Source organism: Oncorhynchus mykiss, chromosome 2 (genome assembly GCF_057628025.1).
Source record: "Oncorhynchus mykiss isolate SJ-2025 chromosome 2, ASM5762802v1, whole genome shotgun sequence".
Taxonomy (NCBI): Eukaryota; Metazoa; Chordata; class Actinopteri; order Salmoniformes; family Salmonidae; genus Oncorhynchus; species Oncorhynchus mykiss.
The window spans coordinates 30,080,787-30,108,541 of NC_143023.1; the positions used below are offsets into that span (position 1 = coordinate 30,080,787).

General features: G+C 44.2%; 9 non-coding genes across 9 annotated transcripts; all 9 read right to left on the bottom strand.

Moving 5' to 3' along the window:
- Positions 1-1,520: 1,520 nt before the first annotated feature.
- trnas-aga (transfer RNA serine (anticodon AGA)) lies at positions 1,521-1,602 on the bottom strand. The gene has a single exon. It is a non-coding gene; the product is annotated as a tRNA-Ser (tRNA).
- A 1,985-nt stretch (positions 1,603-3,587) lies between these two features.
- trnas-aga (transfer RNA serine (anticodon AGA)) lies at positions 3,588-3,669 on the bottom strand. Its single transcript has one exon. It is a non-coding gene; the product is annotated as a tRNA-Ser (tRNA).
- Positions 3,670-5,654: 1,985 nt separating this feature from the next.
- trnas-aga (transfer RNA serine (anticodon AGA)) lies at positions 5,655-5,736 on the bottom strand. Its single transcript has one exon. It is a non-coding gene; the product is annotated as a tRNA-Ser (tRNA).
- Positions 5,737-7,721: 1,985 nt separating this feature from the next.
- trnas-aga (transfer RNA serine (anticodon AGA)) lies at positions 7,722-7,803 on the bottom strand. Its single transcript has one exon. It is a non-coding gene; the product is annotated as a tRNA-Ser (tRNA).
- Positions 7,804-9,754: 1,951 nt separating this feature from the next.
- Positions 9,755-9,836, bottom strand: trnas-aga (transfer RNA serine (anticodon AGA)). Its single transcript has one exon. It is a non-coding gene; the product is annotated as a tRNA-Ser (tRNA).
- A 4,427-nt stretch (positions 9,837-14,263) lies between these two features.
- Positions 14,264-14,345, bottom strand: trnas-aga (transfer RNA serine (anticodon AGA)). The gene has a single exon. It is a non-coding gene; the product is annotated as a tRNA-Ser (tRNA).
- A 5,661-nt stretch (positions 14,346-20,006) lies between these two features.
- Positions 20,007-20,088, bottom strand: trnas-aga (transfer RNA serine (anticodon AGA)). Its single transcript has one exon. It is a non-coding gene; the product is annotated as a tRNA-Ser (tRNA).
- A 1,985-nt stretch (positions 20,089-22,073) lies between these two features.
- Positions 22,074-22,155, bottom strand: trnas-aga (transfer RNA serine (anticodon AGA)). The gene has a single exon. It is a non-coding gene; the product is annotated as a tRNA-Ser (tRNA).
- A 4,040-nt stretch (positions 22,156-26,195) lies between these two features.
- On the bottom strand, positions 26,196-26,277 carry trnas-aga (transfer RNA serine (anticodon AGA)). The gene has a single exon. It is a non-coding gene; the product is annotated as a tRNA-Ser (tRNA).
- Between the last annotated feature and the right edge of the window lie 1,478 nt (positions 26,278-27,755).

Below are 27,755 nucleotides of genomic sequence, written 5' to 3' on the forward strand. Positions count from 1 at the left end.
CAGCCACTGCCTGTCACCAAGGGAGTACCCCAAGGCTCAACCCTTACTTATTGTTTAAACAGAAAACACAGGAGATTGGTGGCACCTCCTAGTGGTTAAAGCGTTGGACTAGTAACCGGAAGGTTGCAAGTTCAAATCCCTGAACTGACAAGGTACAAATCTTTCGTTCTGCCCCTGAACTGACAGTTAACCCACTGTTCCTAGGCCGTCACTGAAAATAAGAATTTGTACTTAACTGACTTGCGTAGTTAAATAAAGGTAAAATACATTTGGGAGGAGGAGCTCGTGTTAATGGCTGGAAGCGGAATCAGTGGAATGGTATCAAATGCATCAAACACATAGTTTGATTCCATTCCAGACATTATTATGAGCCGTCCTCCCCTCAGCAGCCTCCACTGATATAACATTATCATAGTATTATAAAGAGAACATTGGTGAAAACTGTTAGTACAGAAATATCTGTACTATCCGACAGGATGCTCTCGATTGTGCAGTTGTAAAAGTTTGTGAGTGTTTTTGGTGACAAGCCAAATTTCTTCAGCCTCCTGAGGTTGAAAAGGCGCTGCTGCGCCTTCTTCACCACGCTGTGTGTCTGTGTGGGTGGACCATTTCAGTTTGTCCGTGATGTGTACGCCGAGGAACTTTCCACCTTCTCCACTACTGTCCCGTCGATATGGATAGGGGGCTTCTCCCTCTGCTGTTTCCTGAAGTCCACGATCATCTCCTTTGTTTTGTTGACATTGAGTGTGAGGTTATTTTCCTGACACCACACTCCGAGGGCCCTCACCTCCTCCCTGTAGGCCGTCTCGTCACTGTTGGTAATCAAGCCTACCACTGTAGTGTCGTCTGCAAACTTGATGATTGAGTTGGAGGCGTGCATGGCCACGCAGTCATGGGTGAACAGGGAGTACAGGAGAGGGCTGAGAACGCACCCTTGTGGGGCCCCAGTGTTGAGGATCAGCGGGGTGGAGATGTTGTTTCCTACATTCACCACCTACGGGCCGGCCCTTTTGCAATGTAACGTTAGCTAATGCATTGGAGTCAGAAGGACAAAAATGAAAGCAACCTTTCCATTGGAAACAGGCTAAAAACAATCAAACATAGCCTCATATTTATCTCATTATAGCTAGCTAATACATCCGTGTGATATCCAAACAGCTAACTTTAGCTAGCTACTACTACTGGACAGTAGATGCTGTTAGCAACAACAACAAAAAACTGCATTCAACATTGCAAGGCGATGTAGCTAAGGTTATTTACTCACGTTTAGCGCAAGGGAATCGAAATCATCGTCAAGTATGTCCTCAAGAAGGGCATCTATCTATATCTTCACTGTCCGTTTTTCTGGGTGTATCGTCAGTGGTGCTGACGGTGTGAAGCGAGGAACAGTTTTAGCAAGCTAACGTTACATAGCTAACTACGTGATTTAGCTAACATGCTTGATGAAATAACAATGCATTTTAGGAAGGCTGATACAATGTAAACGCCTGGGCATTACCAATCACAGGAGAAAAATATCACGTTGTCGGCAGGATTCGAACCTGCGCGGGAAGATCCCAATGGATTTCTAGTCCATCGCCTTAACCACTCGGCCACGACAACTGCTGATGCTATTGAAGACAGAAACCGGTAATAGCCAACATAAAATTACAAATATATCAGACACTGACTGATATTATGTTTTAGCAAAACTCAAATTACGTTGGTAACCATTTTTTCCAGGCTGTATCATCACAACCGGCAGTGATTGATAGGCCCAGAGGGCAGCGCACAATTGGCCCTGCGTCATCCGTGTTTGGCAGGTGTAGGCCTTCATTGAAAATACGAATTTGTTCTTAACTGATTTGCCTAGTTAAATAATAAATAAATAAAAATAGCAATAAGGCACCTCGGGGGATTGTGGTATATCGCCAAAGGGGGAGATCAAGCTGATCCTAACTGTTATAGGCCTATTTCTATTTTTCCCCGTTTATCAAAAGTGTTGGAAAACTTGTCAATAATCAATTGACTGGCTTTCTTGATGTCTATAGTATTCTCTCTGGTATGCAATCTGTTTTTTTTTTGTCTCAGCCACTGCCTGTCACCAAGGGAGTACCCCAAGGCTCAACCCTTACTTATTGTTTAAACAGAAAACACAGGAGATTGGTGGCACCTCCTAGTGGTTAAAGCGTTGGACTAGTAACCGGAAGGTTGCAAGTTCAAATCCCTGAACTGACAAGGTACAAATCTTTCGTTCTGCCCCTGAACTGACAGTTAACCCACTGTTCCTAGGCCGTCACTGAAAATAAGAATTTGTACTTAACTGACTTGCGTAGTTAAATAAAGGTAAAATACATTTGGGAGGAGGAGCTCGTGTTAATGGCTGGAAGCGGAATCAGTGGAATGGTATCAAATGCATCAAACACATAGTTTGATTCCATTCCAGACATTATTATGAGCCGTCCTCCCCTCAGCAGCCTCCACTGATATAACATTATCATAGTATTATAAAGAGAACATTGGTGAAAACTGTTAGTACAGAAATATCTGTACTATCCGACAGGATGCTCTCGATTGTGCAGTTGTAAAAGTTTGTGAGTGTTTTTGGTGACAAGCCAAATTTCTTCAGCCTCCTGAGGTTGAAAAGGCGCTGCTGCGCCTTCTTCACCACGCTGTGTGTCTGTGTGGGTGGACCATTTCAGTTTGTCCGTGATGTGTACGCCGAGGAACTTTCCACCTTCTCCACTACTGTCCCGTCGATATGGATAGGGGGCTTCTCCCTCTGCTGTTTCCTGAAGTCCACGATCATCTCCTTTGTTTTGTTGACATTGAGTGTGAGGTTATTTTCCTGACACCACACTCCGAGGGCCCTCACCTCCTCCCTGTAGGCCGTCTCGTCACTGTTGGTAATCAAGCCTACCACTGTAGTGTCGTCTGCAAACTTGATGATTGAGTTGGAGGCGTGCATGGCCACGCAGTCATGGGTGAACAGGGAGTACAGGAGAGGGCTGAGAACGCACCCTTGTGGGGCCCCAGTGTTGAGGATCAGCGGGGTGGAGATGTTGTTTCCTACATTCACCACCTACGGGCCGGCCCTTTTGCAATGTAACGTTAGCTAATGCATTGGAGTCAGAAGGACAAAAATGAAAGCAACCTTTCCATTGGAAACAGGCTAAAAACAATCAAACATAGCCTCATATTTATCTCATTATAGCTAGCTAATACATCCGTGTGATATCCAAACAGCTAACTTTAGCTAGCTACTACTACTGGACAGTAGATGCTGTTAGCAACAACAACAAAAAACTGCATTCAACATTGCAAGGCGATGTAGCTAAGGTTATTTACTCACGTTTAGCGCAAGGGAATCGAAATCATCGTCAAGTATGTCCTCAAGAAGGGCATCTATCTATATCTTCGCTGTCCGTTTTTCTGGGTGTATCGTCAGTGGTGCTGACGGTGTGAAGCGAGGAACAGTTTTAGCAAGCTAACGTTACATAGCTAACTACGTGATTTAGCTAACATGCTTGATGAAATAACAATGCATTTTAGGAAGGCTGATACAATGTAAACGCCTGGGCATTACCAATCACAGGAGAAAAATATCACGTTGTCGGCAGGATTCGAACCTGCGCGGGAAGATCCCAATGGATTTCTAGTCCATCGCCTTAACCACTCGGCCACGACAACTGCTGATGCTATTGAAGACAGAAACCGGTAATAGCCAACATAAAATTACAAATATATCAGACACTGACTGATATTATGTTTTAGCAAAACTCAAATTACGTTGGTAACCATTTTTTCCAGGCTGTATCATCACAACCGGCAGTGATTGATAGGCCCAGAGGGCAGCGCACAATTGGCCCTGCGTCATCCGTGTTTGGCAGGTGTAGGCCTTCATTGAAAATACGAATTTGTTCTTAACTGATTTGCCTAGTTAAATAATAAATAAATAAAAATAGCAATAAGGCACCTCGGGGGATTGTGGTATATCGCCAAAGGGGGAGATCAAGCTGATCCTAACTGTTATAGGCCTATTTCTATTTTTCCCCGTTTATCAAAAGTGTTGGAAAACTTGTCAATAATCAATTGACTGGCTTTCTTGATGTCTATAGTATTCTCTCTGGTATGCAATCTGTTTTTTTTTTGTCTCAGCCACTGCCTGTCACCAAGGGAGTACCCCAAGGCTCAACCCTTACTTATTGTTTAAACAGAAAACACAGGAGATTGGTGGCACCTCCTAGTGGTTAAAGCGTTGGACTAGTAACCGGAAGGTTGCAAGTTCAAATCCCTGAACTGACAAGGTACAAATCTTTCGTTCTGCCCCTGAACTGACAGTTAACCCACTGTTCCTAGGCCGTCACTGAAAATAAGAATTTGTACTTAACTGACTTGCGTAGTTAAATAAAGGTAAAATACATTTGGGAGGAGGAGCTCGTGTTAATGGCTGGAAGCGGAATCAGTGGAATGGTATCAAATGCATCAAACACATAGTTTGATTCCATTCCAGACATTATTATGAGCCGTCCTCCCCTCAGCAGCCTCCACTGATATAACATTATCATAGTATTATAAAGAGAACATTGGTGAAAACTGTTAGTACAGAAATATCTGTACTATCCGACAGGATGCTCTCGATTGTGCAGTTGTAAAAGTTTGTGAGTGTTTTTGGTGACAAGCCAAATTTCTTCAGCCTCCTGAGGTTGAAAAGGCGCTGCTGCGCCTTCTTCACCACGCTGTGTGTCTGTGTGGGTGGACCATTTCAGTTTGTCCGTGATGTGTACGCCGAGGAACTTTCCACCTTCTCCACTACTGTCCCGTCGATATGGATAGGGGGCTTCTCCCTCTGCTGTTTCCTGAAGTCCACGATCATCTCCTTTGTTTTGTTGACATTGAGTGTGAGGTTATTTTCCTGACACCACACTCCGAGGGCCCTCACCTCCTCCCTGTAGGCCGTCTCGTCACTGTTGGTAATCAAGCCTACCACTGTAGTGTCGTCTGCAAACTTGATGATTGAGTTGGAGGCGTGCATGGCCACGCAGTCATGGGTGAACAGGGAGTACAGGAGAGGGCTGAGAACGCACCCTTGTGGGGCCCCAGTGTTGAGGATCAGCGGGGTGGAGATGTTGTTTCCTACATTCACCACCTACGGGCCGGCCCTTTTGCAATGTAACGTTAGCTAATGCATTGGAGTCAGAAGGACAAAAATGAAAGCAACCTTTCCATTGGAAACAGGCTAAAAACAATCAAACATAGCCTCATATTTATCTCATTATAGCTAGCTAATACATCCGTGTGATATCCAAACAGCTAACTTTAGCTAGCTACTACTACTGGACAGTAGATGCTGTTAGCAACAACAACAAAAAACTGCATTCAACATTGCAAGGCGATGTAGCTAAGGTTATTTACTCACGTTTAGCGCAAGGGAATCGAAATCATCGTCAAGTATGTCCTCAAGAAGGGCATCTATCTATATCTTCGCTGTCCGTTTTTCTGGGTGTATCGTCAGTGGTGCTGACGGTGTGAAGCGAGGAACAGTTTTAGCAAGCTAACGTTACATAGCTAACTACGTGATTTAGCTAACATGCTTGATGAAATAACAATGCATTTTAGGAAGGCTGATACAATGTAAACGCCTGGGCATTACCAATCACAGGAGAAAAATATCACGTTGTCGGCAGGATTCGAACCTGCGCGGGAAGATCCCAATGGATTTCTAGTCCATCGCCTTAACCACTCGGCCACGACAACTGCTGATGCTATTGAAGACAGAAACCGGTAATAGCCAACATAAAATTACAAATATATCAGACACTGACTGATATTATGTTTTAGCAAAACTCAAATTACGTTGGTAACCATTTTTTCCAGGCTGTATCATCACAACCGGCAGTGATTGATAGGCCCAGAGGGCAGCGCACAATTGGCCCTGCGTCATCCGTGTTTGGCAGGTGTAGGCCTTCATTGAAAATACGAATTTGTTCTTAACTGATTTGCCTAGTTAAATAATAAATAAATAAAAATAGCAATAAGGCACCTCGGGGGATTGTGGTATATCGCCAAAGGGGGAGATCAAGCTGATCCTAACTGTTATAGGCCTATTTCTATTTTTCCCCGTTTATCAAAAGTGTTGGAAAACTTGTCAATAATCAATTGACTGGCTTTCTTGATGTCTATAGTATTCTCTCTGGTATGCAATCTGTTTTTTTTTTGTCTCAGCCACTGCCTGTCACCAAGGGAGTACCCCAAGGCTCAACCCTTACTTATTGTTTAAACAGAAAACACAGGAGATTGGTGGCACCTCCTAGTGGTTAAAGCGTTGGACTAGTAACCGGAAGGTTGCAAGTTCAAATCCCTGAACTGACAAGGTACAAATCTTTCGTTCTGCCCCTGAACTGACAGTTAACCCACTGTTCCTAGGCCGTCACTGAAAATAAGAATTTGTACTTAACTGACTTGCGTAGTTAAATAAAGGTAAAATACATTTGGGAGGAGGAGCTCGTGTTAATGGCTGGAAGCGGAATCAGTGGAATGGTATCAAATGCATCAAACACATAGTTTGATTCCATTCCAGACATTATTATGAGCCGTCCTCCCCTCAGCAGCCTCCACTGATATAACATTATCATAGTATTATAAAGAGAACATTGGTGAAAACTGTTAGTACAGAAATATCTGTACTATCCGACAGGATGCTCTCGATTGTGCAGTTGTAAAAGTTTGTGAGTGTTTTTGGTGACAAGCCAAATTTCTTCAGCCTCCTGAGGTTGAAAAGGCGCTGCTGCGCCTTCTTCACCACGCTGTGTGTCTGTGTGGGTGGACCATTTCAGTTTGTCCGTGATGTGTACGCCGAGGAACTTTCCACCTTCTCCACTACTGTCCCGTCGATATGGATAGGGGGCTTCTCCCTCTGCTGTTTCCTGAAGTCCACGATCATCTCCTTTGTTTTGTTGACATTGAGTGTGAGGTTATTTTCCTGACACCACACTCCGAGGGCCCTCACCTCCTCCCTGTAGGCCGTCTCGTCACTGTTGGTAATCAAGCCTACCACTGTAGTGTCGTCTGCAAACTTGATGATTGAGTTGGAGGCGTGCATGGCCACGCAGTCATGGGTGAACAGGGAGTACAGGAGAGGGCTGAGAACGCACCCTTGTGGGGCCCCAGTGTTGAGGATCAGCGGGGTGGAGATGTTGTTTCCTACATTCACCACCTACGGGCCGGCCCTTTTGCAATGTAACGTTAGCTAATGCATTGGAGTCAGAAGGACAAAAATGAAAGCAACCTTTCCATTGGAAACAGGCTAAAAACAATCAAACATAGCCTCATATTTATCTCATTATAGCTAGCTAATACATCCGTGTGATATCCAAACAGCTAACTTTAGCTAGCTACTACTACTGGACAGTAGATGCTGTTAGCAACAACAACAAAAAACTGCATTCAACATTGCAAGGCGATGTAGCTAAGGTTATTTACTCACGTTTAGCGCAAGGGAATCGAAATCATCGTCAAGTATGTCCTCAAGAAGGGCATCTATCTATATCTTCGCTGTCCGTTTTTCTGGGTGTATCGTCAGTGGTGCTGACGGTGTGAAGCGAGGAACAGTTTTAGCAAGCTAACGTTACATAGCTAACTACGTGATTTAGCTAACATGCTTGATGAAATAACAATGCATTTTAGGAAGGCTGATACAATGTAAACGCCTGGGCATTACCAATCACAGGAGAAAAATATCACGTTGTCGGCAGGATTCGAACCTGCGCGGGAAGATCCCAATGGATTTCTAGTCCATCGCCTTAACCACTCGGCCACGACAACTGCTGATGCTATTGAAGACAGAAACCGGTAATAGCCAACATAAAATTACAAATATATCAGACACTGACTGATATTATGTTTTAGCAAAACTCAAATTACGTTGGTAACCATTTTTTCCAGGCTGTATCATCACAACCGGCAGTGATTGATAGGCCCAGAGGGCAGCGCACAATTGGCCCTGCGTCATCCGTGTTTGGCAGGTGTAGGCCTTCATTGAAAATACGAATTTGTTCTTAACTGATTTGCCTAGTTAAATAATAAATAAATAAAAATAGCAATAAGGCACCTCGGGGGATTGTGGTATATCGCCAAAGGGGGAGATCAAGCTGATCCTAACTGTTATAGGCCTATTTCTATTTTTCCCCGTTTATCAAAAGTGTTGGAAAACTTGTCAATAATCAATTGACTGGCTTTCTTGATGTCTATAGTATTCTCTCTGGTATGCAATCTGTTTTTTTTTTGTCTCAGCCACTGCCTGTCACCAAGGGAGTACCCCAAGGCTCAACCCTTACTTATTGTTTAAACAGAAAACACAGGAGATTGGTGGCACCTCCTAGTGGTTAAAGCGTTGGACTAGTAACCGGAAGGTTGCAAGTTCAAATCCCTGAACTGACAAGGTACAAATCTTTCGTTCTGCCCCTGAACTGACAGTTAACCCACTGTTCCTAGGCCGTCACTGAAAATAAGAATTTGTACTTAACTGACTTGCGTAGTTAAATAAAGGTAAAATACATTTGGGAGGAGGAGCTCGTGTTAATGGCTGGAAGCGGAATCAGTGGAATGGTATCAAATGCATCAAACACATAGTTTGATTCCATTCCAGACATTATTATGAGCCGTCCTCCCCTCAGCAGCCTCCACTGATATAACATTATCATAGTATTATAAAGAGAACATTGGTGAAAACTGTTAGTACAGAAATATCTGTACTATCCGACAGGATGCTCTCGATTGTGCAGTTGTAAAAGTTTGTGAGTGTTTTTGGTGACAAGCCAAATTTCTTCAGCCTCCTGAGGTTGAAAAGGCGCTGCTGCGCCTTCTTCACCACGCTGTGTGTCTGTGTGGGTGGACCATTTCAGTTTGTCCGTGATGTGTACGCCGAGGAACTTTCCACCTTCTCCACTACTGTCCCGTCGATATGGATAGGGGGCTTCTCCCTCTGCTGTTTCCTGAAGTCCACGATCATCTCCTTTGTTTTGTTGACATTGAGTGTGAGGTTATTTTCCTGACACCACACTCCGAGGGCCCTCACCTCCTCCCTGTAGGCCGTCTCGTCACTGTTGGTAATCAAGCCTACCACTGTAGTGTCGTCTGCAAACTTGATGATTGAGTTGGAGGCGTGCATGGCCACGCAGTCATGGGTGAACAGGGAGTACAGGAGAGGGCTGAGAACGCACCCTTGTGGGGCCCCAGTGTTGAGGATCAGCGGGGTGGAGATGTTGTTTCCTACATTCACCACCTACGGGCCGGCCCTTTTGCAATGTAACGTTAGCTAATGCATTGGAGTCAGAAGGACAAAAATGAAAGCAACCTTTCCATTGGAAACAGGCTAAAAACAATCAAACATAGCCTCATATTTATCTCATTATAGCTAGCTAATACATCCGTGTGATATCCAAACAGCTAACTTTAGCTGGACAGTAGATGCTGTTAGCAACAACAACAAAAAACTGCATTCAACATTGCAAGGCGATGTAGCTAAGGTTATTTACTCACGTTTAGCGCAAGGGAATCGAAATCATCGTCAAGTATGTCCTCAAGAAGGGCATCTATATCTTCGCTGTCCGTTTTTCTGGGTATATCGTCAGTGGTGCTGACGGTGTGAAGCGAGGAACAGTTTTAGCAAGCTAACGTTACATAGCTAACTACGTGATTTAGCTAACATGCTTGATGAAATAACAATCTCAATTGGTAACGCCTGGGCATTACCAATCACAGGAGAAAACTATCACGTTGTCGGCAGGATTCGAACCTGCGCGGGAAGATCCCAATGGATTTCTAGTCCATCGCCTTAACCACTCGGCCACGACAACTGCTGATGCTATTGAAGACAGAAACCGGTAATAGCCAACATAAAATTACAAATATATCAGACACTGACTGATATTATGTTTTAGCAAAACTCAAATTACGTTGGTAACCATTTTTTCCAGGCTGTATCATCACAACCGGCAGTGATTGATAGGCCCAGAGGGCAGCGCACAAGAGAACATTGGTGAAAACTGTTAGTACAGAAATATCTGTACTATCCGACAGGATGCTCTCGATTGTGCAGTTGTAAAAGTTTGTGAGTGTTTTTGGTGACAAGCCAAATTTCTTCAGCCTCCTGAGGTTGAAAAGGCGCTGCTGCGCCTTCTTCACCACGCTGTGTGTCTGTGTGGGTGGACCATTTCAGTTTGTCCGTGATGTGTACGCCGAGGAACTTTCCACCTTCTCCACTACTGTCCCGTCGATATGGATAGGGGGCTTCTCCCTCTGCTGTTTCCTGAAGTCCAGTTTTAGCAAAACTCAAATTACGTTGGTAACCATTTTTTCCAGGCTGTATCATCACAACCGGCAGTGATTGATAGGCCCAGAGGGCAGCGCACAATTGGCCCTGCGTCATCCGTGTTTGGCAGGTGTAGGCCTTCATTGAAAATACGAATTTGTTCTTAACTGATTTGCCTAGTTAAATAATAAATAAATAAAAATAGCAATAAGGCACCTCGGGGGATTGTGGTATATCGCCAAAGGGGGAGATCAAGCTGATCCTAACTGTTATAGGCCTATTTCTATTTTTCCCCGTTTATCAAAAGTGTTGGAAAACTTGTCAATAATCAATTGACTGGCTTTCTTGATGTCTATAGTATTCTCTCTGGTATGCAATCTGTTTTTTTTTTGTCTCAGCCACTGCCTGTCACCAAGGGAGTACCCCAAGGCTCAACCCTTACTTATTGTTTAAACAGAAAACACAGGAGATTGGTGGCACCTCCTAGTGGTTAAAGCGTTGGACTAGTAACCGGAAGGTTGCAAGTTCAAATCCCCGAACTGACAAGGTACAAATCTTTCGTTCTGCCCCTGAACTGACAGTTAACCCACTGTTCCTAGGCCGTCACTGAAAATAAGAATTTGTTCTTAACTGACTTGCGTAGTTAAATAAAGGTAAAATACATTTGGGAGGAGGAGCTCGTGGTAATGGCTGGAAGCGGAATCAGTGGAATGGTATCAAATGCATCAAACACATAGTTTGATTCCATTCCAGACATTATTATGAGCCGTCCTCCCCTCAGCAGCCTCCACTGATATAACATTATCATAGTATTATAAAGAGAACATTGGTGAAAACTGTTAGTACAGAAATATCTGTACTATCCGACAGGATGCTCTCGATTGTGCAGTTGTAAAAGTTTGTGAGTGTTTTTGGTGACAAGCCAAATTTCTTCAGCCTCCTGAGGTTGAAAAGGCGCTGCTGCGCCTTCTTCACCACGCTGTGTGTCTGTGTGGGTGGACCATTTCAGTTTGTCCGTGATGTGTACGCCGAGGAACTTTCCACCTTCTCCACTACTGTCCCGTTGATATGGATAGGGGGCTTCTCCCTCTGCTGTTTCCTGAAGTCCACGATCATCTCCTTTGTTTTGTTGACATTGAGTGTGAGGTTATTTTCCTGACACCACACTCCGAGGGCCCTCACCTCCTCCCTGTAGGCCGTCTCGTCGCTGTTGGTAATCAAGCCTACCACTGTAGTGTCGTCTGCAAACTTGATGATTGAGTTGGAGGCGTGCATGGCCACGCAGTCATGGGTGAACAGGGAGTACAGGAGAGGGCTGAGAACGCACCCTTGTGGGGCCCCAGTGTTGAGGATCAGCGGGGTGGAGATGTTGTTTCCTACATTCACCACCTACGGGCTGGCCCTTTTGCAATGTAACGTTAGCTAATGCATTGGAGTCAGAAGGACAAAAATGAAAGCAACCTTTCCATTGGAAACAGGCTAAAAACAATCAAACATAGCCTCATATTTATCTCATTATAGCTAGCTAATACATCCGTGTGATATCCAAACAGCTAACTTTAGCTAGCTACTACTACTGGACAGTAGATGCTGTTAGCAACAACAACAAAAAACTGCATTCAACATTGCAAGGCGATGTAGCTAAGGTTATTTACTCACGTTTAGCGCAAGGGAATCGAAATCATCGTCAAGTATGTCCTCAAGAAGGGCATCTATATCTTCGCTGTCCGTTTTTCTGGGTATATCGTCAGTGGTGCTGACGGTGTGAAGCGAGGAACAGTTTTAGCAAGCTAACGTTACATAGCTAACTACGTGATTTAGCTAACATGCTTGATGAAATAACAATGCATTTTAGGAAGGCTGATACAATGCCTGGGCATTACCAATCACAGGAGAAAAATATCACGTTGTCGGCAGGATTCGAACCTGCGCGGGAAGATCCCAATGCATTTCTAGTCCATCGCCTTAACCACTCGGCCACGACAACTGCTGATGCTGTTGAAGACAGAAACCGGTAATAGCCAACATAAAATTACAAATATATCAGACACTGACTGATATTATGTTTTAGCAAAACTCAAATTACGTTGGTAACCATTTTTTCCAGGCTGTATCATCACAACCGGCAGTGATTGATAGGCCCAGAGGGCAGCGCACAATTGGCCCTGCGTCATCCGTGTTTGGCAGGTGTAGGCCTTCATTGAAAATACGAATTTGTTCTTAACTGATTTGCCTAGTTAAATAATAAATAAATAAAAATAGCAATAAGGCACCTCGGGGGATTGTGGTATATCGCCAAAGGGGGAGATCAAGCTGATCCTAACTGTTATAGGCCTATTTCTATTTTTCCCCGTTTATCAAAAGTGTTGGAAAACTTGTCAATAATCAATTGACTGGCTTTCTTGATGTCTATAGTATTCTCTCTGGTATGCAATCTTTTTTTTTTTTGTCTCAGCCACTGCCTGTCACCAAGGGAGTACCCCAAGGCTCAACCCTTACTTATTGTTTAAACAGAAAACACAGGAGATTGGTGGCACCTCCTAGTGGTTAAAATGTTGGACTAGTAACCGGAAGGTTGCAAGTTCAAATCCCTGAGCTGACAAGGTACAAATCTTTCGTTCTGCCCCTGAACTGACAGTTAACCCACTGTTCCTAGGCCGTCACTGAAAATAAGAATTTGTTCTTAACTGACTTGCGTAGTTAAATAAAGGTAAAATACATTTGGGAGGAGGAGCTCGTGGTAATGGCTGGAAGCGGAATCAGTGGAATGGTATCAAATGCATCAAACACATAGTTTGATTCCATTCCAGACATTATTATGAGCCGTCCTCCCCTCAGCAGCCTCCACTGATATAACATTATCATAGTATTATAAAGAGAACATTGGTGAAAACTGTTAGTACAGAAATATCTGTACTATCCGACAGGATGCTCTCGATTGTGCAGTTGTAAAAGTTTGTGAGTGTTTTTGGTGACAAGCCAAATTTCTTCAGCCTCCTGAGGTTGAAAAGGCGCTGCTGCGCCTTCTTCACCACGCTGTGTGTCTGTGTGGGTGGACCATTTCAGTTTGTCCGTGATGTGTACGCCGAGGAACTTTCCACCTTCTCCACTACTGTCCCGTCGATATGGATAGGGGGCTTCTCCCTCTGCTGTTTCCTGAAGTCCACGATCATCTCCTTTGTTTTGTTGACATTGAGTGTGAGGTTATTTTCCTGACACCACACTCCGAGGGCCCTCACCTCCTCCCTGTAGGCCGTCTCGTCGCTGTTGGTAATAAAGCCTACCACTGTAGTGTCGTCTGCAAACTGGATGATTGAGTTGGAGGCGTGCATGGCCACGCAGTCATGGGTGAACAGGGAGTACAGGAGAGGGCTGAGAACGCACCCTTGTGGGGCCCCAGTGTTGAGGATCAGCGGGGTGGAGATGTTGTTTCCTACATTCACCACCTACGGGCCGGCCCTTTTGCAATGTAACGTTAGCTAATGCATTGGAGTCAGAAGGACAAAAATGAAACCAACCTTTCCATTGGAAACAGGCTAAAAACAATCAAACATAGCCTCATATTTATCTCATTATAGCTAGCTAATACATCCGTGTGATATCCAAACAGCTAACTTTAGCTAGCTACTACTACTGGACAGTAGATGCTGTTAGCAACAACAACAAAAAACTGCATTCAACATTGCAAGGCGATGTAGCTAAGGTTATTTACTCACGTTTAGCGCAAGGGAATCGAAATCATCGTCAAGTATGTCCTCAAGAAGGGCATCTATCTATATCTTCGCTGTCCGTTTTTCTGGGTGTATCGTCAGTGGTGCTGACGGTGTGAAGCGAGGAACAGTTTTAGCAAGCTAACGTTACATAGCTAACTACGTGATTTAGCTAACATGCTTGATGAAATAACAATGCATTTTAGGAAGGCTGATACAATGTAAACGCCTGGGCATTACCAATCACAGGAGAAAAATATCACGTTGTCGGCAGGATTCGAACCTGCGCGGGAAGATCCCAATGGATTTCTAGTCCATCGCCTTAACCACTCGGCCACGACAACTGCTGATGCTATTGAAGACAGAAACCGGTAATAGCCAACATAAAATTACAAATATATCAGACACTGACTGATATTATGTTTTAGCAAAACTCAAATTACGTTGGTAACCATTTTTTCCAGGCTGTATCATCACAACCGGCAGTGATTGATAGGCCCAGAGGGCAGCGCACAATTGGCCCTGCGTCATCCGTGTTTGGCAGGTGTAGGCCTTCATTGAAAATACGAATTTGTTCTTAACTGATTTGCCTAGTTAAATAATAAATAAATAAAAATAGCAATAAGGCACCTCGGGGGATTGTGGTATATCGCCAAAGGGGGAGATCAAGCTGATCCTAACTGTTATAGGCCTATTTCTATTTTTCCCCGTTTATCAAAAGTGTTGGAAAACTTGTCAATAATCAATTGACTGGCTTTCTTGATGTCTATAGTATTCTCTCTGGTATGCAATCTGTTTTTTTTTGTCTCAGCCACTGCCTGTCACCGAGGGAGTACCCCAAGGCTCAATCCTTACTTATTGTTTAAACAGAAAACACAGGAGATTGGTGGCACCTCCTAGTGGTTAAAGTGTTGGACTAGTAACCGGAAGGTTGCAAGTTCAAATCCCCGAGCTGACAAGGTACAAATCTGTCGTTCTGCCCCTGAACTGACAGTTAACCCACTGTTCCTAGGCCGTCACTGAAAATAAGAATTTGTTCTTAACTGACTTGCGTAGTTAAATAAAGGTAAAATACATTTGGGAGGAGGAGCTCGTGGTAATGGCTGGAAGCGGAATCAGTGGAATGGTATCAAATGCATCAAACACATAGTTTGATTCCATTCCAGACATTATTATGAGCCGTCCTCCCCTCAGCAGCCTCCACTGATATAACATTATCATAGTATTATAAAGAGAACATTGGTGAAAACTGTTAGTACAGAAATATCTGTACTATCCGACAGGATGCTCTCGATTGTGCAGTTGTAAAAGTTTGTGAGTGTTTTTGGTGACAAGCCAAATTTCTTCAGCCTCCTGAGGTTGAAAAGGCGCTGCTGCGCCTTCTTCACCACGCTGTGTGTCTGTGTGGGTGGACCATTTCAGTTTGTCCGTGATGTGTACGCCGAGGAACTTTCCACCTTCTCCACTACTGTCCCGTCGATATGGATAGGGGGCTTCTCCCTCTGCTGTTTCCTGAAGTCCACGATCATCTCCTTTGTTTTGTTGACATTGAGTGTGAGGTTATTTTCCTGACACCACACTCCGAGGGCCCTCACCTCCTCCCTGTAGGCCGTCTCGTCGCTGTTGGTAATCAAGCCTACCACTGTAGTGTCGTCTGCAAACTTGATGATTGAGTTGGAGGCGTGCATGGCCACGCAGTCATGGGTGAACAGGGAGTACAGGAGAGGGCTGAGAACGCACCCTTGTGGGGCCCCAGTGTTGAGGATCAGCGGGGTGGAGATGTTGTTTCCTACATTCACCACCTACGGGCCGGCCCTTTTGCAATGTAACGTTAGCTAATGCATTGGAGTCAGAAGGACAAAAATGAAAGCAACCTTTCCATTGGAAACAGGCTAAAAACAATCAAACATAGCCTCATATTTATCTCATTATAGCTAGCTAATACATCCGTGTGATATCCAAACAGCTAACTTTAGCTAGCTACTACTACTGGACAGTAGATGCTGTTAGCAACAACAACAAAAAACTGACTGATATTATGTTTTAGCAAAACTCAAATTACGTTGGTAACCATTTTTTCCAGGCTGTATCATCACAACCGGCAGTGATTGATAGGCCCAGAGGGCAGCGCACAATTGGCCCTGCGTCATCCGTGTTTGGCAGGTGTAGGCCTTCATTGAAAATACGAATTTGTTCTTAACTGATTTGCCTAGTTAAATAATAAATAAATAAAAATAGCAATAAGGCACCTCGGGGGATTGTGGTATATCGCCAAAGGGGGAGATCAAGCTGATCCTAACTGTTATAGGCCTATTTCTATTTTTCCCCGTTTATCAAAAGTGTTGGAAAACTTGTCAATAATCAATTGACTGGCTTTCTTGATGTCTATAGTATTCTCTCTGGTATGCAATCTGTTTTTTTTTTGTCTCAGCCACTGCCTGTCACCAAGGGAGTACCCCAAGGCTCAACCCTTACTTATTGTTTAAACAGAAAACACAGGAGATTGGTGGCACCTCCTAGTGGTTAAAGCGTTGGACTAGTAACCGGAAGGTTGCAAGTTCAAATCCCCGAACTGACAAGGTACAAATCTTTCGTTCTGCCCCTGAACTGACAGTTAACCCACTGTTCCTAGGCCGTCACTGAAAATAAGAATTTGTTCTTAACTGACTTGCGTAGTTAAATAAAGGTAAAATACATTTGGGAGGAGGAGCTCGTGGTAATGGCTGGAAGCGGAATCAGTGGAATGGTATCAAATGCATCAAACACATAGTTTGATTCCATTCCAGACATTATTATGAGCCGTCCTCCCCTCAGCAGCCTCCACTGATATAACATTATCATAGTATTATAAAGAGAACATTGGTGAAAACTGTTAGTACAGAAATATCTGTACTATCCGACAGGATGCTCTCGATTGTGCAGTTGTAAAAGTTTGTGAGTGTTTTTGGTGACAAGCCAAATTTCTTCAGCCTCCTGAGGTTGAAAAGGCGCTGCTGCGCCTTCTTCACCACGCTGTGTGTCTGTGTGGGTGGACCATTTCAGTTTGTCCGTGATGTGTACGCCGAGGAACTTTCCACCTTCTCCACTACTGTCCCGTTGATATGGATAGGGGGCTTCTCCCTCTGCTGTTTCCTGAAGTCCACGATCATCTCCTTTGTTTTGTTGACATTGAGTGTGAGGTTATTTTCCTGACACCACACTCCGAGGGCCCTCACCTCCTCCCTGTAGGCCGTCTCGTCGCTGTTGGTAATCAAGCCTACCACTGTAGTGTCGTCTGCAAACTTGATGATTGAGTTGGAGGCGTGCATGGCCACGCAGTCATGGGTGAACAGGGAGTACAGGAGAGGGCTGAGAACGCACCCTTGTGGGGCCCCAGTGTTGAGGATCAGCGGGGTGGAGATGTTGTTTCCTACATTCACCACCTACGGGCTGGCCCTTTTGCAATGTAACGTTAGCTAATGCATTGGAGTCAGAAGGACAAAAATGAAAGCAACCTTTCCATTGGAAACAGGCTAAAAACAATCAAACATAGCCTCATATTTATCTCATTATAGCTAGCTAATACATCCGTGTGATATCCAAACAGCTAACTTTAGCTAGCTACTACTACTGGACAGTAGATGCTGTTAGCAACAACAACAAAAAACTGCATTCAACATTGCAAGGCGATGTAGCTAAGGTTATTTACTCACGTTTAGCGCAAGGGAATCGAAATCATCGTCAAGTATGTCCTCAAGAAGGGCATCTATATCTTCGCTGTCCGTTTTTCTGGGTATATCGTCAGTGGTGCTGACGGTGTGAAGCGAGGAACAGTTTTAGCAAGCTAACGTTACATAGCTAACTACGTGATTTAGCTAACATGCTTGATGAAATAACAATGCATTTTAGGAAGGCTGATACAATGCCTGGGCATTACCAATCACAGGAGAAAAATATCACGTTGTCGGCAGGATTCGAACCTGCGCGGGAAGATCCCAATGCATTTCTAGTCCATCGCCTTAACCACTCGGCCACGACAACTGCTGATGCTGTTGAAGACAGAAACCGGTAATAGCCAACATAAAATTACAAATATATCAGACACTGACTGATATTATGTTTTAGCAAAACTCAAATTACGTTGGTAACCATTTTTTCCAGGCTGTATCATCACAACCGGCAGTGATTGATAGGCCCAGAGGGCAGCGCACAATTGGCCCTGCGTCATCCGTGTTTGGCAGGTGTAGGCCTTCATTGAAAATACGAATTTGTTCTTAACTGATTTGCCTAGTTAAATAATAAATAAATAAAAATAGCAATAAGGCACCTCGGGGGATTGTGGTATATCGCCAAAGGGGGAGATCAAGCTGATCCTAACTGTTATAGGCCTATTTCTATTTTTCCCCGTTTATCAAAAGTGTTGGAAAACTTGTCAATAATCAATTGACTGGCTTTCTTGATGTCTATAGTATTCTCTCTGGTATGCAATCTTTTTTTTTTTTGTCTCAGCCACTGCCTGTCACCAAGGGAGTACCCCAAGGCTCAACCCTTACTTATTGTTTAAACAGAAAACACAGGAGATTGGTGGCACCTCCTAGTGGTTAAAATGTTGGACTAGTAACCGGAAGGTTGCAAGTTCAAATCCCTGAGCTGACAAGGTACAAATCTTTCGTTCTGCCCCTGAACTGACAGTTAACCCACTGTTCCTAGGCCGTCACTGAAAATAAGAATTTGTTCTTAACTGACTTGCGTAGTTAAATAAAGGTAAAATACATTTGGGAGGAGGAGCTCGTGGTAATGGCTGGAAGCGGAATCAGTGGAATGGTATCAAATGCATCAAACACATAGTTTGATTCCATTCCAGACATTATTATGAGCCGTCCTCCCCTCAGCAGCCTCCACTGATATAACATTATCATAGTATTATAAAGAGAACATTGGTGAAAACTGTTAGTACAGAAATATCTGTACTATCCGACAGGATGCTCTCGATTGTGCAGTTGTAAAAGTTTGTGAGTGTTTTTGGTGACAAGCCAAATTTCTTCAGCCTCCTGAGGTTGAAAAGGCGCTGCTGCGCCTTCTTCACCACGCTGTGTGTCTGTGTGGGTGGACCATTTCAGTTTGTCCGTGATGTGTACGCCGAGGAACTTTCCACCTTCTCCACTACTGTCCCGTCGATATGGATAGGGGGCTTCTCCCTCTGCTGTTTCCTGAAGTCCACGATCATCTCCTTTGTTTTGTTGACATTGAGTGTGAGGTTATTTTCCTGACACCACACTCCGAGGGCCCTCACCTCCTCCCTGTAGGCCGTCTCGTCGCTGTTGGTAATCAAGCCTACCACTGTAGTGTCGTCTGCAAACTTGATGATTGAGTTGGAGGCGTGCATGGCCACGCAGTCATGGGTGAACAGGGAGTACAGGAGAGGGCTGAGAACGCACCCTTGTGGGGCCCCAGTGTTGAGGATCAGCGGGGTGGAGATGTTGTTTCCTACATTCACCACCTACGGGCCGGCCCTTTTGCAATGTAACGTTAGCTAATGCATTGGAGTCAGAAGGACAAAAATGAAAGCAACCTTTCCATTGGAAACAGGCTAAAAACAATCAAACATAGCCTCATATTTATCTCATTATAGCTAGCTAATACATCCGTGTGATATCCAAACAGCTAACTTTAGCTAGCTACTACTACTGGACAGTAGATGCTGTTAGCAACAACAACAAAAAACTGCATTCAACATTGCAAGGCGATGTAGCTAAGGTTATTTACTCACGTTTAGCGCAAGGGAATCGAAATCATCGTCAAGTATGTCCTCAAGAAGGGCATCTATCTATATCTTCGCTGTCCGTTTTTCTGGGTGTATCGTCAGTGGTGCTGACGGTGTGAAGCGAGGAACAGTTTTAGCAAGCTAACGTTACATAGCTAACTACGTGATTTAGCTAACATGCTTGATGAAATAACAATGCATTTTAGGAAGGCTGATACAATGTAAACGCCTGGGCATTACCAATCACAGGAGAAAAATATCACGTTGTCGGCAGGAGTCGAACCTGCGCGGGAAGATCCCAATGGATTTCTAGTCCATCGCCTTAACCACTCGGCCACGACAACTGCTGATGCTATTGAAGACAGAAACCGGTAATAGCCAACATAAAATTACAAATATATCAGACACTGACTGATATTATGTTTTAGCAAAACTCAAATTACGTTGGTAACCATTTTTTCCAGGCTGTATCATCACAACCGGCAGTGATTGATAGGCCCAGAGGGCAGCGCACAATTGGCCCTGCGTCATCCGTGTTTGGCAGGTGTAGGCCTTCATTGAAAATACGAATTTGTTCTTAACTGATTTGCCTAGTTAAATAATAAATAAATAAAAATAGCAATAAGGCACCTCGGGGGATTGTGGTATATCGCCAAAGGGGGAGATCAAGCTGATCCTAACTGTTATAGGCCTATTTCTATTTTTCCCCGTTTATCAAAAGTGTTGGAAAACTTGTCAATAATCAATTGACTGGCTTTCTTGATGTCTATAGTATTCTCTCTGGTATGCAATCTGTTTGTTTTTTGTCTCAGCCACTGCCTGTCACCAAGGGAGTACCCCAAGGCTCAACCCTTACTTATTGTTTAAACAGAAAACACAGGAGATTGGTGGCACCTCCTAGTGGTTAAAGCGTTGGACTAGTAACCGCAAGGTTGCAAGTTCAAATCCCCGAACTGACAAGGTACAAATCTTTCGTTCTGCCCCTGAACTGACAGTTAACCCACTGTTCCTAGGCCGTCACTGAAAATAAGAATTTGTTCTTAACTGACTTGCGTAGTTAAATAAAGGTAAAATACATTTGGGAGGAGGAGCTCGTGGTAATGGCTGGAAGCGGAATCAGTGGAATGGTATCAAATGCATCAAACACATAGTTTGATTCCATTCCAGACATTATTATGAGCCGTCCTCCCCTCAGCAGCCTCCACTGATATAACATTATCATAGTATTATAAAGAGAACATTGGTGAAAACTGTTAGTACAGAAATATCTGTACTATCCGACAGGATGCTCTCGATTGTGCAGTTGTAAAAGTTTGTGAGTGTTTTTGGTGACAAGCCAAATTTCTTCAGCCTCCTGAGGTTGAAAAGGCGCTGCTGCGCCTTCTTCACCACGCTGTGTGTCTGTGTGGGTGGACCATTTCAGTTTGTCCGTGATGTGTACGCCGAGGAACTTTCCACCTTCTCCACTACTGTCCCGTCGATATGGATAGGGGGCTTCTCCCTCTGCTGTTTCCTGAAGTCCACGATCATCTCCTTTGTTTTGTTGACATTGAGTGTGAGGTTATTTTCCTGACACCACACTCCGAGGGCCCTCACCTCCTCCCTGTAGGCCGTCTCGTCGCTGTTGGTAATCAAGCCTACCACTGTAGTGTCGTCTGCAAACTTGATGATTGAGTTGGAGGCGTGCATGGCCACGCAGTCATGGGTGAACAGGGAGTACAGGAGAGGGCTGAGAACGCACCCTTGTGGGGCCCCAGTGTTGAGGATCAGCGGGGTGGAGATGTTGTTTCCTACATTCACCACCTACGGGCCGGCCCTTTTGCAATGTAACGTTAGCTAATGCATTGGAGTCAGAAGGACAAAAATGAAAGCAACCTTTCCATTGGAAACAGGCTAAAAACAATCAAACATAGCCTCATATTTATCTCATTATAGCTAGCTAATACATCCGTGTGATATCCAAACAGCTAACTTTAGCTAGCTACTACTACTGGACAGTAGATGCTGTTAGCAACAACAACAAAAAACTGCATTCAACATTGCAAGGCGATGTAGCTAAGGTTATTTACTCACGTTTAGCGCAAGGGAATCGAAATCATCGTCAAGTATGTCCTCAAGAAGGGCATCTATCTATATCTTCGCTGTCCGTTTTTCTGGGTGTATCGTCAGTGGTGCTGACGGTGTGAAGCGAGGAACAGTTTTAGCAAGCTAACGTTACATAACTAACGACGTGATTTAGCTAACATGCTTGATGAAATAACAATGCATTTTAGGAAGGCTGATACAATGTAAACGCCTGGGCATTACCAATCACAGGAGAAAAATATCACGTTGTCGGCAGGAGTCGAACCTGCGCGGGAAGATCCCAATGGATTTCTAGTCCATCGCCTTAACCACTCGGCCACGACAACTGCTGATGCTACTGAAGACAGAAACCGGTAATAGCCAACATAAAATTACAAATATATCAGACACTGACTGATATTATGTTTTAGCAAAACTCAAATTACGTTGGTAACCATTTTTTCCAGGCTGTATCATCACAACCGGCAGTGATTGATAGGCCCAGAGGGCAGCGCACAATTGGCCCTGCGTCATCCGTGTTTGGCAGGTGTAGGCCTTCATTGAAAATACGAATTTGTTCTTAACTGATTTGCCTAGTTAAATAATAAATAAATAAAAATAGCAATAAGGCACCTCGGGGGATTGTGGTATATCGCCAAAGGGAGAGATCAAGCTGATCCTAACTGTTATAGGCCTATTTCTATTTTTCCCCGTTTATCAAAAGTGTTGGAAAACTTGTCAATAATCAATTGACTGGCTTTCTTGATGTCTATAGTATTCTCTCTGGTATGCAATCTGTTTGTTTTTTGTCTCAGCCACTGCCTGTCACCAAGGGAGTACCCCAAGGCTCAACCCTTACTTATTGTTTAAACAGAAAACACAGGAGATTGGTGGCACCTCCTAGTGGTTAAAGCGTTGGACTAGTAACTGGAAGGTTGCAAGTTCAAATCCCCGAACTGACAAGGTACAAATCTTTCATTCTGCCCCTGAACTGACAGTTAACCCACTGTTCCTAGGCCGTCACTGAAAATAAGAATTTGTTCTTAACTGACTTGCGTAGTTAAATAAAGGTAAAATACATTTGGGAGGAGGAGCTCGTGGTAATGGCTGGAAGCAGAATCAGTGGAATGGTATCAAATGCATCAAACACATAGTTTGATTCCATTCCAGACATTATTATGAGCCGTCCTCCCCTCAGCAGCCTCCACTGATATAACATTATCATAGTATTATAAAGAGAACATTGGTGAAAACTGTTAGTACAGAAATATCTGTACTATCCGACAGGATGCTCTCGATTGTGCAGTTGTAAAAGTTTGTGAGTGTTTTTGGTGACAAGCCAAATTTCTTCAGCCTCCTGAGGTTGAAAAGGCGCTGCTGCGCCTTCTTCACCACGCTGTGTGTCTGTGTGGGTGGACCATTTCAGTTTGTCCGTGATGTGTACGCCGAGGAACTTTCCACCTTCTCCACTACTGTCCCGTCGATATGGATAGGGGGCTTCTCCCTCTGCTGTTTCCTGAAGTCCACGATCATCTCCTTTGTTTTGTTGACATTGAGTGTGAGGTTATTTTCCTGACACCACACTCCGAGGGCCCTCACCTCCTCCCTGTAGGCCGTCTCGTCGCTGTTGGTAATCAAGCCTACCACTGTAGTGTCGTCTGCAAACTTGATGATTGAGTTGGAGGCGTGCATGGCCACGCAGTCATGGGTGAACAGGGAGTACAGGAGAGGGCTGAGAACGCACCCTTGTGGGGCCCCAGTGTTGAGGATCAGCGGGGTGGAGATGTTGTTTCCTACATTCACCACCTACGGGCCGGCCCTTTTGCAATGTAACGTTAGCTAATGCATTGGAGTCAGAAGGACAAAAATGAAAGCAACCTTTCCATTGGAAACAGGCTAAAAACAATCAAACATAGCCTCATATTTATCTCATTATAGCTAGCTAATACATCCGTGTGATATCCAAACAGCTAACTTTAGCTAGCTACTACTACTGGACAGTAGATGCTGTTAGCAACAACAACAAAAAACTGCATTCAACATTGCAAGGCGATGTAGCTAAGGTTATTTACTCACGTTTAGCGCAAGGGAATCGAAATCATCGTCAAGTATGTCCTCAAGAAGGGCATCTATCTATATCTTCGCTGTCCGTTTTTCTGGGTGTATCGTCAGTGGTGCTGACGGTGTGAAGCGAGGAACAGTTTTAGCAAGCTAACGTTACATAGCTAACTACGTGATTTAGCTAACATGCTTGATGAAATAACAATGCATTTTAGGAAGGCTGATACAATGTAAACGCCTGGGCATTACCAATCACAGGAGAAAAATATCACGTTCGAACCTGCGCGGGAAGATCCCAATGGATTTCTAGTCCATCGCCTTAACCACTCGGCCACGACAACTGCTGATGCTATTGAAGACAGAAACCGGTAATAGCCAACATAAAATTACAAATATATCAGACACTGACTGATATTATGTTTTAGCAAAACTCAAATTACGTTGGTAACCATTTTTTCCAGGCTGTATCATCACAACCGGCAGTGATTGATAGGCCCAGAGGGCAGCGCACAATTGGCCCTGCGTCATCCGTGTTTGGCAGGTGTAGGCCTTCATTGAAAATACGAATTTGTTCTTAACTGATTTGCCTAGTTAAATAATAAATAAATAAAAATAGCAATAAGGCACCTCGGGGGATTGTGGTATATCGCCAAAGGGGGAGATCAAGCTGATCCTAACTGTTATAGGCCTATTTCTATTTTTCCCCGTTTATCAAAAGTGTTGGAAAACTTGTCAATAATCAATTGACTGGCTTTCTTGATGTCTATAGTATTCTCTCTGGTATGCAATCTGTTTTTTTTTTGTCTCAGCCACTGCCTGTCACCAAGGGAGTACCCCAAGGCTCAACCCTTACTTATTGTTTAAACAGAAAACACAGGAGATTGGTGGCACCTCCTAGTGGTTAAAGCGTTGGACTAGTAACCGGAAGGTTGCAAGTTCAAATCCCCGAACTGACAAGGTACAAATCTTTTGTTCTGCCCCTGAACTGACAGTTAACCCACTGTTCCTAGGCCGTCACTGAAAATAAGAATTTGTTCTTAACTGACTTGCGTAGTTAAATAAAGGTAAAATACATTTGGGAGGAGGAGCTCGTGGTAATGGCTGGAAGCGGAATCAGTGGAATGGTATCAAATGCATCAAACACATAGTTTGATTCCATTCCAGACATTATTATGAGCCGTCCTCCCCTCAGCAGCCTCCACTGATATAACATTATCATAGTATTATAAAGAGAACATTGGTGAAAACTGTTAGTACAGAAATATCTGTACTATCCGACAGGATGCTCTCGATTGTGCAGTTGTAAAAGTTTGTGAGTGTTTTTGGTGACAAGCCAAATTTCTTCAGCCTCCTGAGGTTGAAAAGGCGCTGCTGCGCCTTCTTCACCACGCTGTGTGTCTGTGTGGGTGGACCATTTCAGTTTGTCCGTGATGTGTACGCCGAGGAACTTTCCACCTTCTCCACTACTGTCCCGTCGATATGGATAGGGGGCTTCTCCCTCTGCTGTTTCCTGAAGTCCACGATCATCTCCTTTGTTTTGTTGACATTGAGTGTGAGGTTATTTTCCTGACACCACACTCCGAGGGCCCTCACCTCCTCCCTGTAGGCCGTCTCGTCGCTGTTGGTAATCAAGCCTACCACTGTAGTGTCGTCTGCAAACTTGATGATTGAGTTGGAGGCGTGCATGGCCACGCAGTCATGGGTGAACAGGGAGTACAGGAGAGGGCTGAGAACGCACCCTTGTGGGGCCCCAGTGTTGAGGATCAGCGGGGTGGAGATGTTGTTTCCTACATTCACCACCTACGGGCCGGCCCTTTTGCAATGTAACGTTAGCTAATGCATTGGAGTCAGAAGGACAAAAATGAAAGCAACCTTTCCATTGGAAACAGGCTAAAAACAATCAAACATAGCCTCATATTTATCTCATTATAGCTAGCTAATACATCCGTGTGATATCCAAACAGCTAACTTTAGCTAGCTACTACTACTGGACAGTAGATGCTGTTAGCAACAACAACAAAAAACTGCATTCAACATTGCAAGGCGATGTAGCTAAGGTTATTTACTCACGTTTAGCGCAAGGGAATCGAAATCATCGTCAAGTATGTCCTCAAGAAGGGCATCTATCTATATCTTCGCTGTCCGTTTTTCTGGGTGTATCGTCAGTGGTGCTGACGGTGTGAAGCGAGGAACAGTTTTAGCAAGCTAACGTTACATAGCTAACTACGTGATTTAGCTAACATGCTTGATGAAATAACAATGCATTTTAGGAAGGCTGATACAATGTAAACGCCTGGGCATTACCAATCACAGGAGAAAAATATCACGTTGTCGGCAGGATTCGAACCTGCGCGGGAAGATCCCAATGGATTTCTAGTCCATCGCCTTAACCACTCGGCCACGACAACTGCTGATGCTATTGAAGACAGAAACCGGTAATAGCCAACATAAAATTACAAATATATCAGACACTGACTGATATTATGTTTTAGCAAAACTCAAATTACGTTGGTAACCATTTTTTCCAGGCTGTATCATCACAACCGGCAGTGATTGATAGGCCCAGAGGGCAGCGCACAATTGGCCCTGCGTCATCCGTGTTTGGCAGGTGTAGGCCTTCATTGAAAATACGAATTTGTTCTTAACTGATTTGCCTAGTTAAATAATAAATAAATAAAAATAGCAATAAGGCACCTCGGGGGATTGTGGTATATCGCCAAAGGGGGAGATCAAGCTGATCCTAACTGTTATAGGCCTATTTCTATTTTTCCCCGTTTATCAAAAGTGTTGGAAAACTTGTCAATAATCAATTGACTGGCTTTCTTGATGTCTATAGTATTCTCTCTGGTATGCAATCTGTTTGTTTTTTGTCTCAGCCACTGCCTGTCACCAAGGGAGTACCCCAAGGCTCAACCCTTACTTATTGTTTAAACAGAAAACACAGGAGATTGGTGGCACCTCCTAGTGGTTAAAGCGTTGGACTAGTAACCGGAAGGTTGCAAGTTCAAATCCCCGAACTGACAAGGTACAAATCTTTCGTTCTGCCCCTGAACTGACAGTTAACCCACTGTTCCTAGGCCGTCACTGAAAATAAGAATTTGTTCTTAACTGACTTGCGTAGTTAAATAAAGGTAAAATACATTTGGGAGGAGGAGCTCGTGGTAATGGCTGGAAGCGGAATCAGTGGAATGGTATCAAATGCATCAAACACATAGTTTGATTCCATTCCAGACATTATTATGAGCCGTCCTCCCCTCAGCAGCCTCCACTGATATAACATTATCATAGTATTATAAAGAGAACATTGGTGAAAACTGTTAGTACAGAAATATCTGTACTATCCGACAGGATGCTCTCGATTGTGCAGTTGTAAAAGTTTGTGAGTGTTTTTGGTGACAAGCCAAATTTCTTCAGCCTCCTGAGGTTGAAAAGGCGCTGCTGCGCCTTCTTCACCACGCTGTGTGTCTGTGTGGGTGGACCATTTCAGTTTGTCCGTGATGTGTACGCCGAGGAACTTTCCACCTTCTCCACTACTGTCCCGTCGATATGGATAGGGGGCTTCTCCCTCTGCTGTTTCCTGAAGTCCACGATCATCTCCTTTGTTTTGTTGACATTGAGTGTGAGGTTATTTTCCTGACACCACACTCCGAGGGCCCTCACCTCCTCCCTGTAGGCCGTCTCGTCGCTGTTGGTAATCAAGCCTACCACTGTAGTGTCGTCTGCAAACTTGATGATTGAGTTGGAGGCGTGCATGGCCACGCAGTCATGGGTGAACAGGGAGTACAGGAGAGGGCTGAGAACGCACCCTTGTGGGGCCCCAGTGTTGAGGATCAGCGGGGTGGAGATGTTGTTTCCTACATTCACCACCTACGGGCCGGCCCTTTTG